The following is a 21699-nucleotide window of genomic DNA, read 5'->3' on the forward strand; positions in this document are numbered from 1 at the left end:
TCTCCCATGAGGAGGGAGTAGTTCTCCCTCGAGGCTAAGGGTTGTACCGGTAGCTATGTGGTTAATCTCTCTCCCATGTACTTCAATACAATGATCTCATGAGTTGCTTTGCATGATTGAGATCCATATGATGAGCTTTGTAATCTGGATGTCGTTATGCTATTCAAGTGGATTTTACTTATGTGATCTCCGGAGACTCCTTGTCCCACGTGTGTAAAGGTGACAGTGGTGTGCACCGTGTGGGTCTCTTAGGCTATATTTCACGAGAATACTTGTTCACTGAGTTATGATTTGAGTTGGATGTCTCTATGAAATTGTGGTGTGTTAGTACCTCCTATGAATGCTCAAAGTGACAGCGTGGGGTGTTCATTAGTACTTGGGAATACATCTTTAAGGCTTGCCTACATGATGAATTAGAGTTCGTTATCTTGCCAGAGAGTAATTCAGAATAGCATAATGAAGTGCTTATTTATATTCCATTATGATTGCAATGTTGAGAGTGTCCACTAGTGAAAGTATGATCCCTAGGCCTTGTTTCCAAATACTGCAATCATCGCTTGTTTCTTGTTTCTATCGCATCTTTACTTCCTGCAATATTACTACCATCAACCGCACGCCAGACAAGCACTTTTCTCAGGCGTCGTTACTACCGCTCATATTCATTCATACCACTTGTATTTCACTATCTCTTCGCCGAACTAGTGCACCTATACATCCGACAAGTGTATTAGGTGTGTTGGGGACACAAGAGACTTCTTGTATCGTGATTGCGGGGTTGCTTGAGAGGGATATCTTTGACCTCTTCCTCCCCGAGTTCGATAAACCTTGGGTGATCCACTTAAGGGAAACTTGCTCGCTGTTCTACAAACCTCTGCTCTTGGAGGCCCAACACTGTCTACAAGAATAGAAGCACCCGTAGACATCAAGCACTTTTCTGGCGCCGTTGCCGGGGAGGAAAGGTAAAAGGCATTCATACTTCTGTCCCAGGTAACTGAGTACTTTTCTGTTGCCATTGTGTGTGTGCTCGAAGCTATTTCCTTTAGATCCTGCAATTGCATCTTTTTGTCTCTTGTTTTACACTAGTAAGGCTTAATGGAAGACAACAACAAAATGAGAGATCTTTATGAACTTTATCTTGAATTAGGACATGATGTGTTTGAAGAGAAAATTTAAAAACCCATGGAACTTATGCATGCTAATGGGAATGTTATTAGTATGAATGCTTTGAACACCATTGTTGCTAATACTATGGAAGAATTTAAGCTTGGGGAGGTCGGTTTTGATGAAAATGATCTCTTTAGTCCTCCGGGTATTGAGGAGAAAGTTTATGTTGATTATGATATGCCTCCCATATATGATGATTATAATGATAGTGGTCTTTTGGTGCCACCTACTATGGAGAGTAAATTTTATTATGATTATAATATGCCTCCTACACTTGATGAGAATAATAATGATAGCTACTTTGTTGAATTTGCTCCCACTACAACTAATAAAATTGGTTATGCTTATGTGGAGAGTAATGATACTTTTATGCATGTGAATAAGAATGCTTTATGTGATACTTATATTGTTGAGTTTGTTCATGATGCCTCTGAAAATTATTATGAGAGAGGAAAATATGGTTGTAGAAATTTTCATGTTACTAAAACACCTCTCTATATGCTGAAATTTTTGAAGTTACACTGGTTTTATCTTCCTATGCTTGTTACTTTGCTCTTCATGAACTTGTTTATTTACAAGATTCCTATGCATAGGAAGCATGTTAGACTTAAATGCGTTTTGAATTTGCTTTTTGATGCTCTCTTTTGCTTCAATTCTTATTTCTTGCGAGTGCATCATTGAAATTACTGAGCCCATCTTAATGGCTATAAAGAAAGCACTTCTTGGGAGATAACCCATGTGTTTATTTTACTACAGTACTTTTGTTTTATATTTGAGTCTTGGAAGTTGTTTACTACTGTAGCAACCTCTCCTTATCTTATTTTATTGCATTGTTGTGCCAAGTAAAGTCTTTGATAGCAAGGTTGATACTAGATTTGGATTACTGCGCAGAAACAGATTTCTATCTGTCACGAATTCGGGCAGGGCTCTCTGTAGGTAACTCATAAAAATCTGCCAATTTACGTGCGTGATCCTCAGATATGTACGCAACTTTCATTCAATTTGAGTATTTTCATCTGAGCAAGTCTAGTGCCCCTGGAAAATTCGCCTTTACGGACTGTTCTGTTTTGACAGATTCTGCCTTTTATTTCGCATTGCCTGTTTTTGCTATGTTTGATGGATTTCTTTGTTCCATTAACTTCCAGTAGCTTTGGGAAATGTCCAGAAGTGTTAAGAATGATTGTGTCACCTCTTCACATGTGAATTTTTGATTATGCACTAACCCTCTAATGAGTTTGTTTTAAGTTTGGTGTGGAGGAAGTTTTCAAGGGTCGAGAGAGGAGGATGATATACTATGATCAAGAAGAGTGAAGAGTCTAAGCTTGGGGATGCCCCGGTGGTTCATCCCTGCATATTTCAAGAAGACTCAAGCATCTAAGCTTGGGGATGCCCAAGGCATCCCCTTCTTCATCGACAACTTATCAGGTTTCTTCTCTTGAAACTATATTTTTATTCGGTCACATCTTATGTACTTTACTTGGAGCGTCTGTTTGTTTTTGTTTTGTTTGAATAAATTCATGCTTGTGTGGGAGAGAGACACGCTCCGCTGTTGCGTATGAACACATGTGTTCTTAGCTTTACTCTTAATGTTCATGGCGAAGGTTGAAACTGCTTCGTTCATTGTTATATGGTTGGAAACAGAAAATGCTTCATGTGGTAATTGGTATAATGTCTTGAATAATTTGATACTTGGCAATTGTTGTGCTCATATAGATCATGTTTAAGCTCTTGCATCATGTACTTTGCACCTATTAATGAAGAACTACATACAGACTTGTTAAAATTTGGTTTGCATGATTGGTCTCTAGAGTCTAGATATTTTCTCGGTTAAGGTGTTTGAACAACAAGGAAGACGATGTAAAGTCTTATAATGCTTACAATATGTTCATATGTGAGTCTTGCTGCACCGTTTTATACTTGAGTTTGCTTCAAACAACCTTGCTAGCCTAGCCTTGTATTGAGAGGAATTCTTCTCGTGCATCCAAAACCTTGAGCCAAAACCTATGCCATTTGTGTCCACCATACCTACCTACTACATGGTATTTCTCTGCCATTCCAAGCAAATACTTCATGTGCTACCTTTAAACAATTCAAAAGCTATTATCTCTTATTTGTGTCAATGTTTTATAGCTCATGAGGAAGTATGTGGTGTTTATCTTTCGATCTTGTCATTTACTTCGGACAGACTTTCACAATGGACTAGTGGCTTCATCCGCTTATCCAATAATTTTGCAAAAAGAGCTGGCAATGGGGTGCCCAGCCCCAATTAATTACAACTTGCATTAATAATTCTCTTCACATGCTTTGCCCTGATCTATCAGTAAGCAACTTAATTTTGCAAATAGACACTCCTCCATGGTATGAGATTGTTGGAAGGCACCCGAGGATTCGGTTAGCCATGGCTTGAGAAAGAAAAGGTTGGGAGGAGTGTCATCTTTAAAAAAATAAAAAAATAAGAACTAAAATAAAGTACATGTGTAAACAAAAGAGAAGAGGGATGATCTACCTTGGTGGTAGAAATAACGTCCTTCATGGGAGCCGCTCTTGAAAGTCTGGTTGATGAGGTAGTTAGAGTGCCCACTACCATTCGTTGACAACAGCAAACACCTCTCAAAACTTTACTTTTATGCTCTCTTTATGATTTCAAAACTTAAAAAGCTCTAGCACATGATTTTATCACTGCTTCCCTCTGCGAAGGGTCATTCTTCTACTTTATGTTGAGTCAGTTTTCCTACTTCTTTCTATCTTAGAAGCAAACACTTGTGTAAACTGTGTGCATTGATTCTTACATGTTTACCTATTGCACTTGTTATATTGCTTTATGTTGACAACTATCCATGAGATGTACATGTTACAAGTTGAAAGCAATTGCTGAAACTTAATCATCCTTTGTGTTGCTTCAATGCCTTCTACTAAGAATTTATTGCTTATGAGTAACTCTTATGCAAGTCCTATTGATGCTTGTCTTGAAAGTACTATTCATGAAAAGTCTTTGCTATATGATTCAGTTGTTTACTCATTGTCTTCATCATTGCTTTGAATCGCTGCATTCATCTCATATGCTTTACAATAATGTTGATCAAGATTATGTTGGTAGCATGTCACTTAAGAAATTATCATTGTTATCATTTACCTACTCGAGGGCGAGTAGGAACAAAGCTTGGGGATGCTTGATACGTCTCAAACGTATCTATAATTTCTTATGTTCATTGCTAGTTTTATGACAATACCTACATGTTTTGTTCACACTTTATATCGTTTTGATGCGTTTTCCGGAACTAACCTATTGACGAGATGCCGAAGTGCCAGTTCCTGTTTTCTGCTGTTTTTGGTTTCAGAAATCCTAGTAAGGAAATATTCTCGGAATCGGACGAAATCAATGCCCAGCATCCTATTTTTCCACGAAGCTTCCAGAACACCCGAGAGCCAGCAGAGGGGGGCCACAGGGCCACCAGATGATAGGGTGGCGCGGCCAGGGCCTAGGCCGCGCCCCCCTATTGTGTCATCGCCTCGTCAGCCCTCCGACTCCGCCTCTTCGCCTATTTAAGCCTCCTCGACCTAAAACCCCGAGAAGGAAAAGCCACGGTACGAGAAACCTTCTAGAGCCGCCGCCATCGCGAAGCCAAGATCTGGGGGACAGGAGTCTCTGTTCCGGCACGCCGCCGGGACGGGGAAGTGCCCCCGGAAGGCTTCTCTATCGACACCACCGCCATCTTCATCACCACTGCTGTCTCCCATGAGGAGGGAGTAGTTCTCCCTCGAGGCTAAAGGCTGTACCGGTAGCTATGTGGTTAATCTCTCTCCCATGTACTTCAATACAATGATCTCATGAGTTGCTTTGCATGATTGAGATCCATATGATGAGCTTTGTAATCTAGATGTCGTTATGCTATTCAAGTGGATTTTACTTATGTGATCTCCGGAGACTCCTTGTCCCACGTGTGTAAAGGTGACAATGTGTGCACCGTGTGGGTCTCTTAGGCTATATTTCACGAATACTTGTTCACCGAGTTATGATTTGAGTTGGATGTCTCTATGAAATTGTGGTGTGTTAGTACCTCCTATGAATGCTCAAAGTGACAGACGTGGGGTGTTCATTAGTACTTGGGAATACATCTTTAAGGCTTGCCTACATGATGAATTAGAGTTCGTTATCTTGCCAGAGAGTAATTCGGAATAGCATAGTGAAGTGCTTATTTATATTCCATTATGATTGCAATGTTGAGAGTGTCCACTAGTGAAAGTATGATCCCTATGCCTTGTTTCCAAATACTGCAATCATCGCTTGTTTACTGTTTTACTTAATCTTTACTTCCTGCAATATTACTACCATCAACAGCACGCCAGCAAGCACTTTTCTGGCGCCGTTACTACTGCTCATATTCATTCATACCACTTGTATTTCACTATCTCTTCGCCGAACTAGTGCACCTATACATCTGACAAGTGTATTAGGTGTGTTGGGGACACAAGAGACTTCTTGTATCGTGATTGCAGGGTTGCTTGAGAGGGATATCTTTGACCTCTTCCTCCCTGAGTTCGATAAACCTTGGGTGATCCACTTAAGGGAAACTTGCTGCTGTTCTACAAACCTCTGCTCTTGGAGGCCCAACACTGTCTACAAGAATAGAAGCACCCGTAGACATCAATGCACCACGTCCCGGGACAACATACGCCACGTTTTGGCCGTTTTCGTCGGGCTAGGTGGCCTCAAAAACGAGAAAAAAAACGTTTTGACATGCACAACGGAGAGACCAAAAATCGTCGGCCATGGTACACCAGCAACCACGGCGCGACTTCAACTTCGTCGGCCATGGCAACTTTTCTTGTAGTGAAACTAGATGCTAACTACTTTACAACAAATTGTCAATCCATGATGACAAAATGGTTACAGTACTCTCTTTTACCCTATGCTTAAGCAGGGTAATATCAGAAAAGAAACCCTCTTTCCAGTTCCTAAAAGTTGGTTGTATATTCTTGAAAATCTTATTATTCCTCTGCTTCCATAAATTCCAGCAAGCCAAGATTATAATCTCCACAAAACAGGGGCCCTTAAAACTTTTCTTAGTATTTTTCAGTATTTCTGGTCCAGATCCTGATGTCCAATTAACTTGTAAATATATCCAAACTCTGACACTAAAAGTGCATTCAAAGAATAAGTGTGACCAATCTTCCAGAGCATCAGCACAACATAATACACATCTGTGATCCGAAGTAACTTGCCAATGCCTTCTCCTTAACATGTCTTTAGTATTGATTCGATCATGCAATATAAGCCAGGCAAAAAATTTATGTTTAGAGGTACACTTGCTCTTCCATATCCATTGTGATGGAAAGTGTGAACTGATATGATGGAAGCTCAATCTATAAACTTGGCTTGGAATAAAAACTCCTGATTTGTTGCTTGTAATAAGCCATTGATCATTCTCATCCGACGTGACAATCCCTGCTAACATATGTTGAAGTGTTCTTAACTCTGCAGCAGCCTCAGTTGATATAGGCAGATGAAAAGCCTGTGCAGGATCAGTAATTTGTAATGCCTCTTTAACTGAAATGAATTTGTCCTTTGCAAAAGAGGAGAGTCTGGGAAAAATGTCATCAATAACCCCATTATTCCAATTATCTGACCAAAAAAGAATTGTCTCCCGTAACCAATCTTGCAATGTGTCACTTGTCTGTATAGCTCAAACATTTTCATAATGTTCCTCCACCAAAAGGAACCACAAACAGTGACAGCATGTGGTACCTCTTTATAGTAGTATGAATTCCTTATTAATTTGACCCAAGGAAGATCCACATTATTATAGAATTTATGTAACTGCTTCATCATAAGGCACTTATTCTGAATCTTCAGATTGATGATACCTAATCCTCCTTTATTCTTTGGTTTACATATCATATCCCAAGAGGCCAAAGAGTGCACCTTCTCATCATCCTTTCTTTTCCTCCACAAGCAATTCCTTCTGGCTCTATCTATGACATCAATCACTCCATCTGGTATATCCAGTGTGCTAAGATAATGAATAGGCATTGATGACAAAACTGAGTTAACCAAAATTAATCTGTCGCCATAAGACAAGAAAGATGCTGAAGCAGTGAGCCTTCTTTCAATTCTATCAGTGAGTGGGGAAAGATCTCTAATTGTTGGTTTAGTTGTGCCCATAGGAATACCAAGATATGGAAATGGCATGGAGGCAATATTACATTGTATTTGTGCTGAAAGTGCCTCAGCTTCCAATTGGGAAATATTAATTGGTATGAGTGATGATTTGTGATAATTGACCTTGAGACCAGTGAAGGCTGTGTACTCTCCAAGAACTTCTTTCAAAATCTGTAATTGCTCTACCTCAGCAGGTAACATAATAATAGTGTCATCTGCATATTGCAATATAGTATAGTCAGAACTTCCTCTATTTGGAATTGGTGCCTTTAATCTCCCTTCCTTGTATGCATGATTGACATAACTTTGTAATAAATCCCAACCTAGAACATAAAAAAGAGGAGATAGAGGGTCTCCCTGTCTGACCCCTCTTCTGCATACAAAAGTTTTACCAGGGACACCATTCAATAGAATTGCAGAAGAACCAGAAGCAAGAATCTCAATCACCCAGTTGATAAAAATTGGATCAAACCCTTTAAGCTCCATTATCTTGATGATGGCTTTATGTTCAATTGTATCAAAGGCCTTCTCAAAATCTAGTTTTAGCACAATAACTTTCCTCTTAGATTTATGACATTGGTATAAGTATTCAAATGTCCATGCTAAGCAGTCTTGAATAGTTCTTCCCCTTATAAACCCATACTGATTTTCATGAATGCATCTTGTAATTTGTATCTGAAGTCTATTTGCAGCTGACTTTGTCAGAAATTTCAGACATGTATTTGTCAGTGAAATCGGCCTGAAATCATTCACTGTTTCTGGAGACAAATTTTTTGGAATCAAAAGTTATATATGAACTATTGATACTATCTAGAGGAGCTTGGCCCTTATGAAAATCCATGCACAGGTTTATGAAGTCATCCTTTATGATAGGCCAACATTTCTTGACAAACAACCCATTAAATCCATCTGGGCCTAGGGCTCTGTCAGTTTTCATATACTTTACCACACCCTCAATTTCCTCTGCAGTAAACTCTTTTGACAAGATATCCAATCCTTCCACTGGGGAGATAAGGTGAGATATGTCAGCTTGTGTGGCAGAGACATTTGTTATTCCCATTCTATTTTTATAACATGCCCAAAATGCATTTGCCTTCTGATTATGCTCCACCATTGAGTTGCCTTGCTCATCCTTTATTACTGAAATAACATTATATCTGTATCTTTCTGTGGCTTTTGCATGAAAGAACTTAGTATTTTCTCCTCCAAGTTTAATCCATCTAATGATGCATCTATTCTTCCAATATGCTGACTGTACACCCAATAGTTTTTTAAGATGTACCTTCACTATATTTCTGAAATTAAATTCCTCCCTGCTTAGATCCCTGGAATCCTCCAAATTGTCAAAGAAGAAGATGACTGATACGTCTCCAACGTATCTATAATTTCTGATGTTCCATGCTTGTTTTATGACAATACCTACATGTTTTGCTCACACTTTATAATGTTTTTATGCGTTTTCCGGAACTAACCACAGTGCCAGTTCCTGTTTTCTGTTGTTTTTGGTTCCAGAAAGGCTGTTCGGGCAATATTCTCAGAATTGGACGAAATCAACGCCCAGAACCTTATTTTTCCCGGAAGCTTCCAGAGAGCCAGAGTGGGACCAGAGGGGAGCCCTGAGGGCCCCACACATGGTGGCGGCGCGACCTAGGGGGGCGCGCCCCCCTACTGTGAGGGGGCCCCGTGGCCCTTCCGACTCCGCCTCTTCGCCTATTTAAGCCATCCTGACCTAAATCTTCGATACCAATTGACGAAATTTCAGAAAGACTCCAGGGGCGCCGCCGCCATCGCGAAACTCCAATTCGGGGGACAGAATCTCTATTCCGGCACGCCGCCGGGCCGGGGAAGTGCCCCCGGAAGCCATCTCCATCGACGCCACCGCCTCCATCATGCTCAGTGAGTAGTTCCCCCATGGACTACGGGTTTTAGCTGTAGCTAGTTGGTACTCTCTCTCCCATGTACTTCAATACAATGATCTCATGAGCTGCCTTACATGATTGAGATTCATCTGATGTAATCGGTGTTGTGTTTGTTGGGATCCGATGGATTGTTACATTATTATTAGTCTATCTATATAAGTTTGTGAAGTTATTGTTGCTGCAATCTTGTTGTGTTTAATGCTTGTCACTAGGGCCCGAGTGGCATGATCTTATATTTAAGCTCTATACTTATTGCTTAGATTGTATCTACAAGTTGTTTGCACATGTCTATGTCCGGAACCCGAGGCCCCAGAGTGACAGCAACTTGGATAACTGGAGGGGAAGGCTTAGATATGAGGATCACATGTTTTCACGGAGTGTTAATGCTTTGCTCCGGTGCTCTATTAAAAGGAGTACCTTAATTTCCAGTAGATTCCTTAGAGGCCCGGCTGCCACCGGCTGGTAGGACAAAAGATGTTATGCAAGTTTCTCATTGCGAGCACGTATGACTATATATGGAAAACATGCCTACATGATTAATAATCTTGATGTTCTGTCTTAATGCTATTTCAATCCTATCAATTGCCCAACTGTAATTTGTTCACCCACCACTTGTTATTGGAGAGTTACCACTAGTGTAGATAGCTGGGAACCCCGGTCCATCTTTTATCATCATATACTCGGTCCTATATGTCATTGGAAGTAGTATCAACTATTTTCTGGTGCCATTGCTCTCATATTACTACTACTGGCTGCTGTGTTATCTGTTACTCTATCGCTCTCATATTACTGCTTGCTTTCACATCACCCCCGTTACTAGTGCTTTTCCAGGTGCAGCTGAATTGACAACTCAGTTGTTAAGGCTTATAAGTATTCTTTACCTCCCCTTGTGTCGAATCAATAAATTTGGGTTTTACTTCCCTCGAAGACCTGTTGCGATCCCCTATACTTATGGGTTATCAAGACTATTTTCTCGGCGCCGTTGCCGGGGAGGCATAGCTCTACTCATAAGTTCACCTGGGGAGTACACTCTACCTCTCTCTCTGTTTTACTTTATTTTGCTTTGCTTAGTTTACTTTTGTCTAGTTTATTTGTGCTTAGTTTATTTCTGTCTAGTTTTATTTTGCTTAGTTTACTTTTGTCTAGTTTCTTTTTGTCTTGTTTTATTTTCCCTATATACCCGAAAATCCATAAAAATTTGAAAAACCGAAAAATTAAAAACTGTTGCTATGGGAGAACCTACAACCTATTTGGAGCTTATTAAATTATATAATAATTATAGAGAATCAAGAACAGGAAAAGTTATGAGTGCTGTGATAGAAAAATTGAATACAATTGCTAAAATCTTGCTTAAACGCCATGATATAAACTGTTGCTCTAAACAGGATACTAAACATCTTAAATTTCAATGTGGCTTTAGTGAGGAAGTTTTAATTAAGAACTATAATTGGAATAGCTATATTCATTTTGGGTTCGAAGAGGTAGAACAATTTGTCTTATTTATGGGAGCTTCTGAGATCGAATCCTTCATGGCTAAAAATTATGAAACTTGTGTTGTTTGTAAGGACCTTAAAGATTATGTCTCTTCTATCCTTAATTTTTGCATAGAAAGTTATAGTGATTATCCTTATATCATTGATTATAAAGAGAGACTCATTAATGCACAAGAATGCACTCACAATTTGCAGGAACCCGTGGAAGAAGAAATTGATGAACCTGAAAGCTCATTGGATGAAAAAGAAGAGGAGAGTGATGAACAAAAGGAGGAAGAATGGATTAGCTACCCATGCCAACCTTCTAATGAGAGTAACTCTTTATCTCTTACACTATTTGATTGTCCTCCATGCTTACCAAAGGAGGATGAATGTTATGTTCCTGTGGATTCTCTTGAAATATTCCCTATGAGTAAAACTTGTGAGAATAATTATGCTATCTTGTTATCTATGATAATCCATGCTACTTTGATAAATCTTATGATAATGCTTTGTTTGTGCCTGATATCGAAATGCATGGTACTAAAGAGTTTTGCTTGGCAAATGTTTATGATAAATCTCTAGATGATGGTCCTATGTTACTTGATAATATTAATTGTACTATTAATGAAAATGGGATTGGAGAAGTCTTGACTTTATCTAGGAGTCCCATATCTTTTGAGATTGATCAATCATCTTGTTATATTATTGATAAAAGTGGGTTTGAAAGTTTTGATCCCACTATTCTTAAGCTTGATAAAAATTATGTGTTTGTGGATCATGAAAAGCATGCTGTATGTGATAGTTATATTGTTGAGTTTATCCATGAAGCTACTGAAAATTATTATGAGAGAGGAAAATATGGTTGTAGAAATTTGCATGGTACTATAACACCTCTCTATATGCTGAAACTTGTGAAGTTACTCTTGTTTTATCTTTCTATGCTTGTCACTTTGTTCTTCATGAATTTATTTGTGTACAAGATTCCTGTGCATAGGAAGTGGGTTAGAATTAAATGTGTTTTGAATTTGCTTCTTGATGCTCTCTTTTGCTTCAACTCTTATTTCTTGCGAGTGCATCATTAAAATTGTTGAGCATCTTAATGGCTATAAAGAAAGCACTTCTTGGGAGATAACCCATGTCTTTATTTTGCTATTGTTTTGTTGTGTCTTGGAAGTTGTTACTACTGTAGCAACCTCTCCTTATCTTTATTTTATTCCATTGTTGTGCCAAGTGAAGTCTCTAATAGAAGGTTGATGCTAGATTTGGATTACTGCGCAGAAACAGATTTCTTGCTGTCACGAATTTGGGTAGGATTCTCTATAGGTAAATCATAAAAATCTGCCAATTTACATGAGTGTTCCTCAGATATGTACGCAACTTTCATTAGTTTTGAGTTTTCTGATTTGAGCAATGGAAGTACCTCTTAAAAATTCGTGTTTACTGGCTGTTCTGTTTTGACAGATTCTGTCTCTGTTTTTGCATTGTCTCTTGTGGACTTTAACCAAGGCTTTCTAGACGTGGAGAGTCAGTAGCTAATGTTTTATTGAGTTCTTGCAATGTGTCACTACAGGGCTAAATTGGATTAAAGTTTTTTGAGTACTAACCCCTCTAATGAAGTTTATGAGAAGTTTGGTGTGAAGGAAGTTTTCAAGGGTCAAGAGAGGAGGATGATATATGATCAAGAAGAGTGAAAAGTCTAAGCTTGAGGATGCCCAAGGCATCCCCTTCTTCATCAACAACTTATCAGGTCACCTCTAGTGAAACTATATTTTTATTCTTCGACATCATATGTGCTTTACTTGGAGCGTCTGTGTGTTTTTATTTTTGTTTTTGTTTGAATAAGAACGGATCCTAGCAATCCTTGTGTGGGAGAGAGACACGCTCCGCTTTTTCATATGAACACTGGTGTTCTTAGCTTTATTTTAATGTTCATGGCGGAGTTGAAAACCGCTGCACTTATTGGTATTTGGTTGGAAACAGAAAATGCTTCATATTGTCTTGAATAATTTGATACTTGGCAATTGTTTTGAGCTCTCAAGTAGATCATGTTTAAGCTCTTGCATCATGTAGTTTAAACCTATTAGTGGAGAACTACCGTAGAGCTTGTTGAAATTGGTTTGCGTGATTGGTCTCTCTAAGGTCTAGATATTTTCTGGTAAAAGTGTTTGAGCAACAAGAAAGACAGTGTAGAGTTTTATAATGCTTGCAATATGTTCTTATGTAAGTTTTTGCTGTACCGGTTCATACTTGTGTTTGCTTCAAACAACCTTGCTAGCCAAAGCCTTGTACTGAGAGGGAATGCTTCTCGTGCATCCAAAACCTTGAGCCAAAACCTATGTCATTTGTGTCCACCATATCTACCTACTATGTGGTATTTCCTGCCATTCCAAGCAAATACTTCACGTGCTACCTTTAAACAATTCAAAAGCTATTATCTCTTATTTGTGTCAATGTTTTATAGCTCATGAGGAAGTATGTGGTGTTTTATCTTTCGATCTTGTCATTTACTTTTGACAGACTTTCACAATGGACTAGTGGCTTCATCCGCTTATCCAATAATTTTGCAAAAAGAGCTGGCAATGGGGTTCTCAGCCCCAATTAATTACAACTTGCATTAATAATTCTCTTCACGTGTTTTGCCCTGATCTATCAGTAAGCAACTTAATTTTGCAAATAGACACTCCTCCATGGTATGTGAATGTTGGAAGGCACCCGAGGATTCGGTTAGCCATGGCTTGTGTAAGCAAAAGGTTGGGAGGAGTGTCAACCATAAATAAAAAAAACTAAAATACATGTGTAAACAAAAGAGAAGAGGGATGATCTACCTTGCTGGTAGAGATAACGTCCTTCATGGGAGCCGCTCTTGAGAGTCTGGTTGATAAGGTAGTTAGAGTACCCATTACCATTTGTTGACAACAACAAACACCTCTCAAAACTTTACTTTTATGCTCTCTATATGATTTCAAAACTTGAAAAGCTCTAGCACATGATTTAATCCCTGCTTCCCTCTGCGAAGGGCCATTCTTTTACTTTTATGTTGAGTTAGTTTACCTACTCCCTTCCATCTTAGAAGCAAACACTTGTGTCAACTGTGCATTGATTCTTACATACTTGCTTATTTGCATTCATCATATTACTTTGTGTTGACAATTATCCATGAGATATGCATGTTGAAAGTTGAAAGCAACTGCTGAAACTTGCATCTTTCTCTGTGTTGCTTCAATGCCTTTACTTTGAATTTATTGCTTTATGAGTTAACTCTTATGCAAGACTTTTTGATGCTTGTCTTGAAAGTACTATTCATGAAAAGTTTTGCTATGTGTTATCTATTTGTTAGCAACTATAGATCATTGCCTTGAGTCACTGCATTCATCTCATATGCTTTACAATAGTATGATCAAGATTATGTAAGTAGCATGTCACTACAGAAATTATTCTTTTTATCGTTTACCTACTCGAGGGCGAGTAGGAACTAAGCTAGGGATGCCGATACGTCTCCAACGTATCTATAATTTCGATGTTCCATGCTTGTTTTATGACAATACCTACATGTTTTGCTCACACTTTATAATGTTTTTATGCGTTTTCCGGAACTAACCTATTAACAAGATGCCACAGTGTCAGTTCCTGTTTTCTGTTGTTTTTGGTTCCAGAAAGGCTGTTTGGGCAATATTCTCGGAATTGGACGAAATCAACGCCCAGAACCTTATTTTTCCCGGAAGCTTCCGGAGAGCCGAGTGGGACCGAGGGGAGCCCTGAGGGCCCCACACATGGTGGCGGCGCGACCTAGGGGGGCGCGCCCCCCTACTGTGAGGGGGCCCCGTGGCCCTTCCGACTCCGCCTCTTCGCCTATTTAAGCCATCCTGACCTAAATCTTCGATACCAATTGACGAAACTCCAGAAAGACTCCAGGGGCGCCGCCGCCATCGCGAAACTCCAATTCGGGGGACAGAATCTCTGTTCCGGCACGCCGCCGGGCCGGGGAAGTGCCCCCGGAAGCCATCTCCATCGATGCCACCGCCTCCATCATGCTCAGTGAGTAGTTCCCCCATGGACTACGGGTTTTAGCTGTAGCTAGTTGGTACTCTCTCTCCCATGTACTTCAATACAATGATCTCATGAGCTGCCTTACATGATTGAGATTCATCTGATGTAATCGGTGTTGTGTTTGTTGGGATCCGATGGATTGTTACATTATTATTAGTCTATCTATTTAAGTTTGTGAAGTTATTGTTGCTGCAATCTTGTTGTGTTTAATGCTTGTCACTAGGGCCCGAGTGGCATGATCTTAGATTTAAGCTCTATACTTATTGCTTAGATTGTATCTACAAGTTGTTTGCACATGTATATGTCCGGAACCCGAGGCCCCAGAGTGACAGCAACTTGGATAACTGGAGGGGAAGGCTTAGATATGAGGATCACATGTTTTCACGGAGTGTTAATGCTTTGCTCCGGTGCTCTATTAAAAGGAGTACCTTAATTTCCAGTAGATTCCCTAGAGGCCCGGCTGCCACCGGCTGGTAGGACAAAAGATGTTATGCAAGTTTCTCATTGCGAGCACGTATGACTATATATGGAAAACATGCCTACATGATTAATAATCTTGATGTTCTGTCTTAATGCTATTTCAATCCTATCAATTGCCCAACTGTAATTTGTTCACCCAACACTTGTTATTGGAGAGTTACCACTAGTGTAGATAGCTGGGAACCCCGGTCCATCTTTTATCATCATATACTCGGTCCTATATGTCATTGGAAGTAGTATCCACTATTTTCTGGTGCCATTGCTCTCATATTACTGCTACTGCTGCTGTGTTACTGTTACTACTGCTCTCATATTACTGCTGCTTTCACATCACCCCTGTTACTAGTGATTTTCCAGGTGCAGCTGAATTGACAACTCAGTTGTTAAGGCTTATAAGTATTCTTTACCTCCCCTTGTGTCAAATCAATAAATTTGGGTTTTACTTCCCTCGAAGACTGTTGCGATCCCCTATACTTGTGGGTTATCAATGACCTTATTGCATTGCTCAATTATCAATTTCAGATGAGACAGATTTTTCCCCCATTTCTTCAGAGCATATCTGAGATTTTTAAATTTGGTAGCCAAAACAGAAGCAGCATTATTTTTGTGAGTTGGTAACTCCCAAGCTCTCTTCACCACATCCATATATCCTGGTTGATCTACCCAAATATTCTCAAACCTAAATTTTTTTGCCTTTGGAATAGAGGTAGAGATAGACACCACACAAGGAGTGTGATCAGAAGTAGATTTTGACAAAGGGAAGACCATTGTATTGGGGAACCTTAGAGTCCATTCACATGTTGTAAAAAACCAATCCAATTGCTCCATCAAGGGTGTGGCTTTCATGTTAGACCATGTAAATCGTCGACCTTTCAGAGGCAATTCCAATAGTCCCAGGTGGCTAATAATATTATTAACTAGAAAGATATCTGCCATATCAGCCCCTGGCTTATTTCTATTATCAACTGATCTCATAAAATTGAAATCCCCAATAAGTAACCAGTTATCATTTACAGGGATATCCAAATCATGCAACCATTGAACAAATTCATCTCTCATAATTCCTCTACAAGGCCCATACACAGTAACCAAAGTCCAACTTTCAGCAGTATGAGCAGAAGCAAATTGTATCTTAATAGCAGAATGAGTGGTTTCAAGTAGAGTACCCATGAAAACCCTACTGTTCCAAAGGACAATAATCCCCCCAGAAGCACCAATGGAAGGCACAAAAGCAAATCTATCAAATCTTTTGGGGCAACCCAACCTTTGTGATCTGTTGATGTTACGCCATAGTGGTAACCCAACCTTTGTGATTGGAGATCCCGTGAATTAGGACCTGAGAAGAACAAACTAGTGGTTTAATTGAGGAGAGTATTATGTATCCCTCTCTATGTGAAGATGCACAACTCTCAATTGTTGTAAGGCAGGTTGGCAACAAGCCTTAATATGTTTATGTTGGCTATTTTAGCAAAGATGCTGTCCTACAGAGCATTCTTGAAATAACACACCTATATGAGTCCGATTGTTAAACGTCGCAATCTATGAGATTTTGGGTGATCTCTAGTAAACTCATGAAGAGACCATGAAGTATGACGCATATGCTTCACCCGCGGGGTAGGCTACTGGCAGCCATGTACTGGTCATGACTTTGAGTGAAACCCTGTTCACGCAAAACTTGCAATTCAAGGCTTAGTCCATTGTTCAAGTGTGAATGGATGTACCTTAAGGTTCTAGGCAGAAGTTCAACTTAACAGTCTCCGCTGAAACACTGGTATATAAACAAGCAACGAGTATTGGTAAATTTCTAAATGGGGATTTGAGATCTGGTGGGGGATTGTTGAAATATTGGGCCCACTTTTAGTGGACCAAATTAGATTTCAGTTTTCCCTATAAATCTCAAAGCCCACATAGTGGCAGCCTTGTGAGTTTGAGCCCAAGTTGGTGGCAGCTCACTAGGGAGTGGCAAGAGGTGGGAAGTTTAGTCCCACATGGAAAGTTGGGAGGAAGTTAGACCACCTTATAAGGTGGGTTGTTCCACCACTAGTAAGTGAGTGAGAATAGGAGTGCTACACGCGCGCTCCTCCTCCTCCTCGCTCGTTCGTCTCGACTCGACTCGACTCGACACGACGCGCGCGCCGCACTCGTGGTGAGTGGATTGAGCCTCGAGCCGAGACTTTCCTTACTTTTTGCAGCTTAGGAAAACGAACGGAGTCCTAGACGGACGCGTCGCAGTTAGTCAGTTCGGGTCGCTCCCGGGTCGTGGGCTATCTGTAACCGACTCGAAACGTTCGTGCGACGTGGGCGTGGCCCATGTTGCCTAGGGTTTCCCAAGCCTATATAATCTCTTGCCCGGCTACCGCAGAAATATACTGAATACACGAGTTAGGGTTACCACCTCTCTCTGCTTGCGCCGCCATTGTAGCCTACTCCATCCCGCGAGCTGACTTGCATCGGCGAACGGGAGAGCAGGTCTCCGGAACCGTTCGTCCTTGCGATCCTGTACGGGAGAGGGCGAATTAGGTTTCTGGGAAGCGCACCGCGCGACTGCTCAAGCTCTTCATCACGGGTCGCCTTCCGTCCAAGTCGGGCGGTGGTGTCTACCGTCATCTTCAACGTCGTCTACTTCGACCCGTCGTCCCCGTCGTCAACAACGTTGTCATCAACAACGTTACTGCTGCGACATCATCTGCTACACCTCCACCGCCACCTCAACCAGATCGGTACGTGCGACATATCTCGATCTGTTTAGCGATCGATGCTTGACCGTTTGCGCTGTTGCTACTCATGTTGATTAATGCATCTAGTATGTTTGAGTTTCACATGTTAGTAGTTGCTGCCATCATGTTTTATATTCTGGAATTAATCATGGAAATTGTGCCTAATTATCCAACATGAATAGTGTTCTGGTCCTTAATATTGCAAAACGAGCAAGGCAACTGGGTGCTTAGCCCACACAAAATATAAAATAAACAAATAAAGCTCCGCACATTATGTACTGTAGAGATCCTAAATAATGGTGTGCAAATGGAGAACTACATGGGAGCCGCTCTTGAGGTCACTATATGAAAGTATGATAGATCATTTGATGCCATTCGTTGACATAAACATACATAGCTCTCAAAATATATTTTCAACACCTCTATTGCATTCAAAATAAAGAGCTCTAGCACATGATTAATCTTACTTCCCTTTGTGTAAGGCCTTTCTTTTACTTTTATATTGAGTATTCATCTTCTTACTTTATGCACCAATTAAGAGAGCATAGTTGTCATTCAGATTATAATATGCATAGTTCCAAAATTTATTATTAATTGATTCATGATTATGATATTGCTTGTTCTCAAATTACTTGTATCTAGTCACCCTTTGAACTTTAAAGGTGTCCTGGCATTTATGTTTTGCTACTTCATAAAGGACAAGCTAAGTACGACATTGATATGTTTTCTCTATGCTCAAAAAACAAACAGTTGCTTTCAGTGCACTATTATTCATGATCGTTTGTTTGAGTTACTTTTCATGTTGTAACATAGTTGCTAAGTTCTATTGTTATAATTATATCTATCATGTCTATGTTTAGAGTACTTTGATCCCAGCTCACAATGCTTTTACAATTACTTGATCAAGATTGTATTGGCTTCATGTCACCTCCAAAATTGTTTTTGTTAAGCTTAGGAATGCTGATACGTTGCAAACGTATCTATAATTTTTTATGCTTCAAGCTTGTTTTACACCAATTTATATGTTTTGTTTACACTTCGTTGCACTTTTATACATTTTCCGGAACTTACCTATTGACAAGATGCCACAGTGCCAGTTCCATGTTTTTTGCTATTTTTTATTTCAGAAAAGTTGTACAGGAAATATTCTCGTAATTGGACGAAACAAAAAACCAAAGTTCCTATTTTACTGTAACGAAGACGGGGTCCAGAGGAGAGACAGAGAAGCGCCACGAGGCGGCCACACCAGGCCATGGCGCGGCCCAGGCACTGGTTGCGCCATGGGGTGGTGTTGGCTCCCTGGGCACCCACCAGCCTCGCCCTTCCGCCTATTTATTCACGATCTCGGGAAAAACCTAAAGACCTGAGTCTCTATCCACGAAAAGTTCCATCGCGGCCACCATCGCCGACCCTAGCTCGGGAGGGTTCTAAATCTTTTCCTGACACCCTGTCCGAGAGGGAGATCATCACTGGAGGCCTCTACATCGCCATGTCCGCCTCCAAAGTGATGCGTGAGTAGTTCATCTCTGGACTACGGGTCCATAGTAGTAGCTAGATGGTTGTCTTCTCCAATTTATGCACTATGTTTAGATCTTGTGAGCTGTCTATCATGATCAAGATCATCTTTATGTAATGCTACATGTTGTGTTTGCTGGGATCCGATGAATATTGAATACTATGTTGAGATCGGTTAATACTTGTCATATGTTATTTATGATCTTGCATGCCCTCCGTTGCTAGTAGATGCTTTGGCCAAGTAAATACGTGTAACTCCAACAGGGAGTATTTATGCTCGATAGTGGGTTCATGCCTCTAGTAATCTGAAAGAGTAATAATAACATCTAAGATTGTAGATGTGATGTTGCTACTAGGGAGAAAACAACAATGCTTTGTCTAAGGATAATTCTATTTTTTATTTACACACATTGCTTAATGCGATAATCTGTTGCTTGCAACTTAATATTGGAAGGGGTTCGGATGATAACCGGAAGGTGGATTATTAGTAATAGACGCAGTTGGGTTACAGTCTATGTATTATGTTGTAATTCCCAAATGAATCTCATAGTAATCATCTTGTTATGTATATATGGTCTTTATTTTGTCAATTTCCCAGCTGTAATTTGTTCACCCAACATGTTATTTATCTTTATGGAGAGACACCTCTAGTGAAGTCTGGACCCGGTCCTTTATTTTACACTAATAAAATCATCTTGTTCTCTTTACTTATTGCAAACACTGTTCTCTTTTAATTCCACTCCAAACAAACATAATTTTCCACACCATCCGGTTAATCCTTTGTTTTCAGCAAAACCGGTGAGATTGACAAGCTCACTGTAAGTTGGGACAAACTATTTTGGTTGTGTTGGTGCAGGTTCCACATTGTTGTGACACCGGTAGTGCGCCCTGCCACAAGTCAGGTAGCAACACCTTCAGAAGTCACTCTTTTCTCCTACTGGTCGATTAAACCTTGGTTTCTTACTAAGGTAAAACTTGCTACTATGCTCATTATACCTTTCTCTTGGGTTCCCCAACGGTGTGCATCTGCACTCATCAAGCATGCAAGGAGTGACGCCAACAGTAGGCCCGCGGCTTCCCTGTAGCAGAGACGCCGTCATTGCCTGACTACCGGCGTCAAGCTACCAGCAAGGATGACGTGGCCGCAGCCTCCCAAAACATTTTGACTTGGTCATTGCCCTCGTGGCAGCTGACCTGGTCAAGGTCCCACCAGACAGTCTCTGCGGGTGGAAATGAAACGGTATGTTTAGTGTTTTTCATTTAATTCAAAAATCGAGAAAAAATGCAGGAACCTTGCCAAATTAAATAAAATTCATTTCAACTCAGAAAAACACGAATGAGATATCAAAATGTTCACAAAAATAAAGTCTATGCAATAAATATATAATATTAATTTTTTTGTTTAAATGAAAATTTAATTATTTAACCTTTATTAATTATGCCTTTTCTTTTATCCTTAATACAATCAACAATCAATAATTAGTTAAATTTTTAAAAATGAATAATAACTATTTAGTAAGTAAAGTAAACACTAAGATTAATTTTCTTTTATCATATTATCATTAACTTAAATATTAGTGATATTCTTAAGAACCCTAAATTGCATTTACTTGTTTAACATTTTCTTTAAATAATAAGAAAATAAGAAAATGATAAAAACTAATATTACTTTGTAGACAAAATTTAATTATTTACTTCAAACTTTTTAGTTAACACGTTATTATTTTTAAATTTATAACAACTATAAAACCCTAATTCCCTAAATTAAACCCTAAATATTATTTATCTTAATTATTAAATATTTTAAAAATAATAAAATGCTAAGTACATTATTATTTTTATTTCAAAGTTATTAATAACTTCAACTCTTTTACCAATTATTATTTTAAGAATTTTATCACAACTTAGAAACCCTAGTTCTTATATGAGTAAGAACCTTGATCCTATTATTTTATGTGAAAACCCTAAATTATTTTCAACTATGAAACCCTAGGGGTTTATAACATGTGATTACATGATCTTAACCATAGCCATAGACCTATACTAAGAAAATAAAAACATGCTCATATTTTATTAAGACATTATCAACTCAAATGCAAATTAAGTTATCATTTCATGCTTTCACTTTTTACTAATACCTTATATGACCAACTAGTACCACCTAGGTGTAAATCCTAACTTGTTACTCTCACGTTAGCACCATTGATCACCATTCCTTAATA

The sequence above is a fragment of the Lolium rigidum genome, chromosome 6 (genome assembly GCF_022539505.1).
Source record: "Lolium rigidum isolate FL_2022 chromosome 6, APGP_CSIRO_Lrig_0.1, whole genome shotgun sequence".
NCBI lineage: Eukaryota > Viridiplantae > Streptophyta > Magnoliopsida > Poales > Poaceae > Lolium > Lolium rigidum.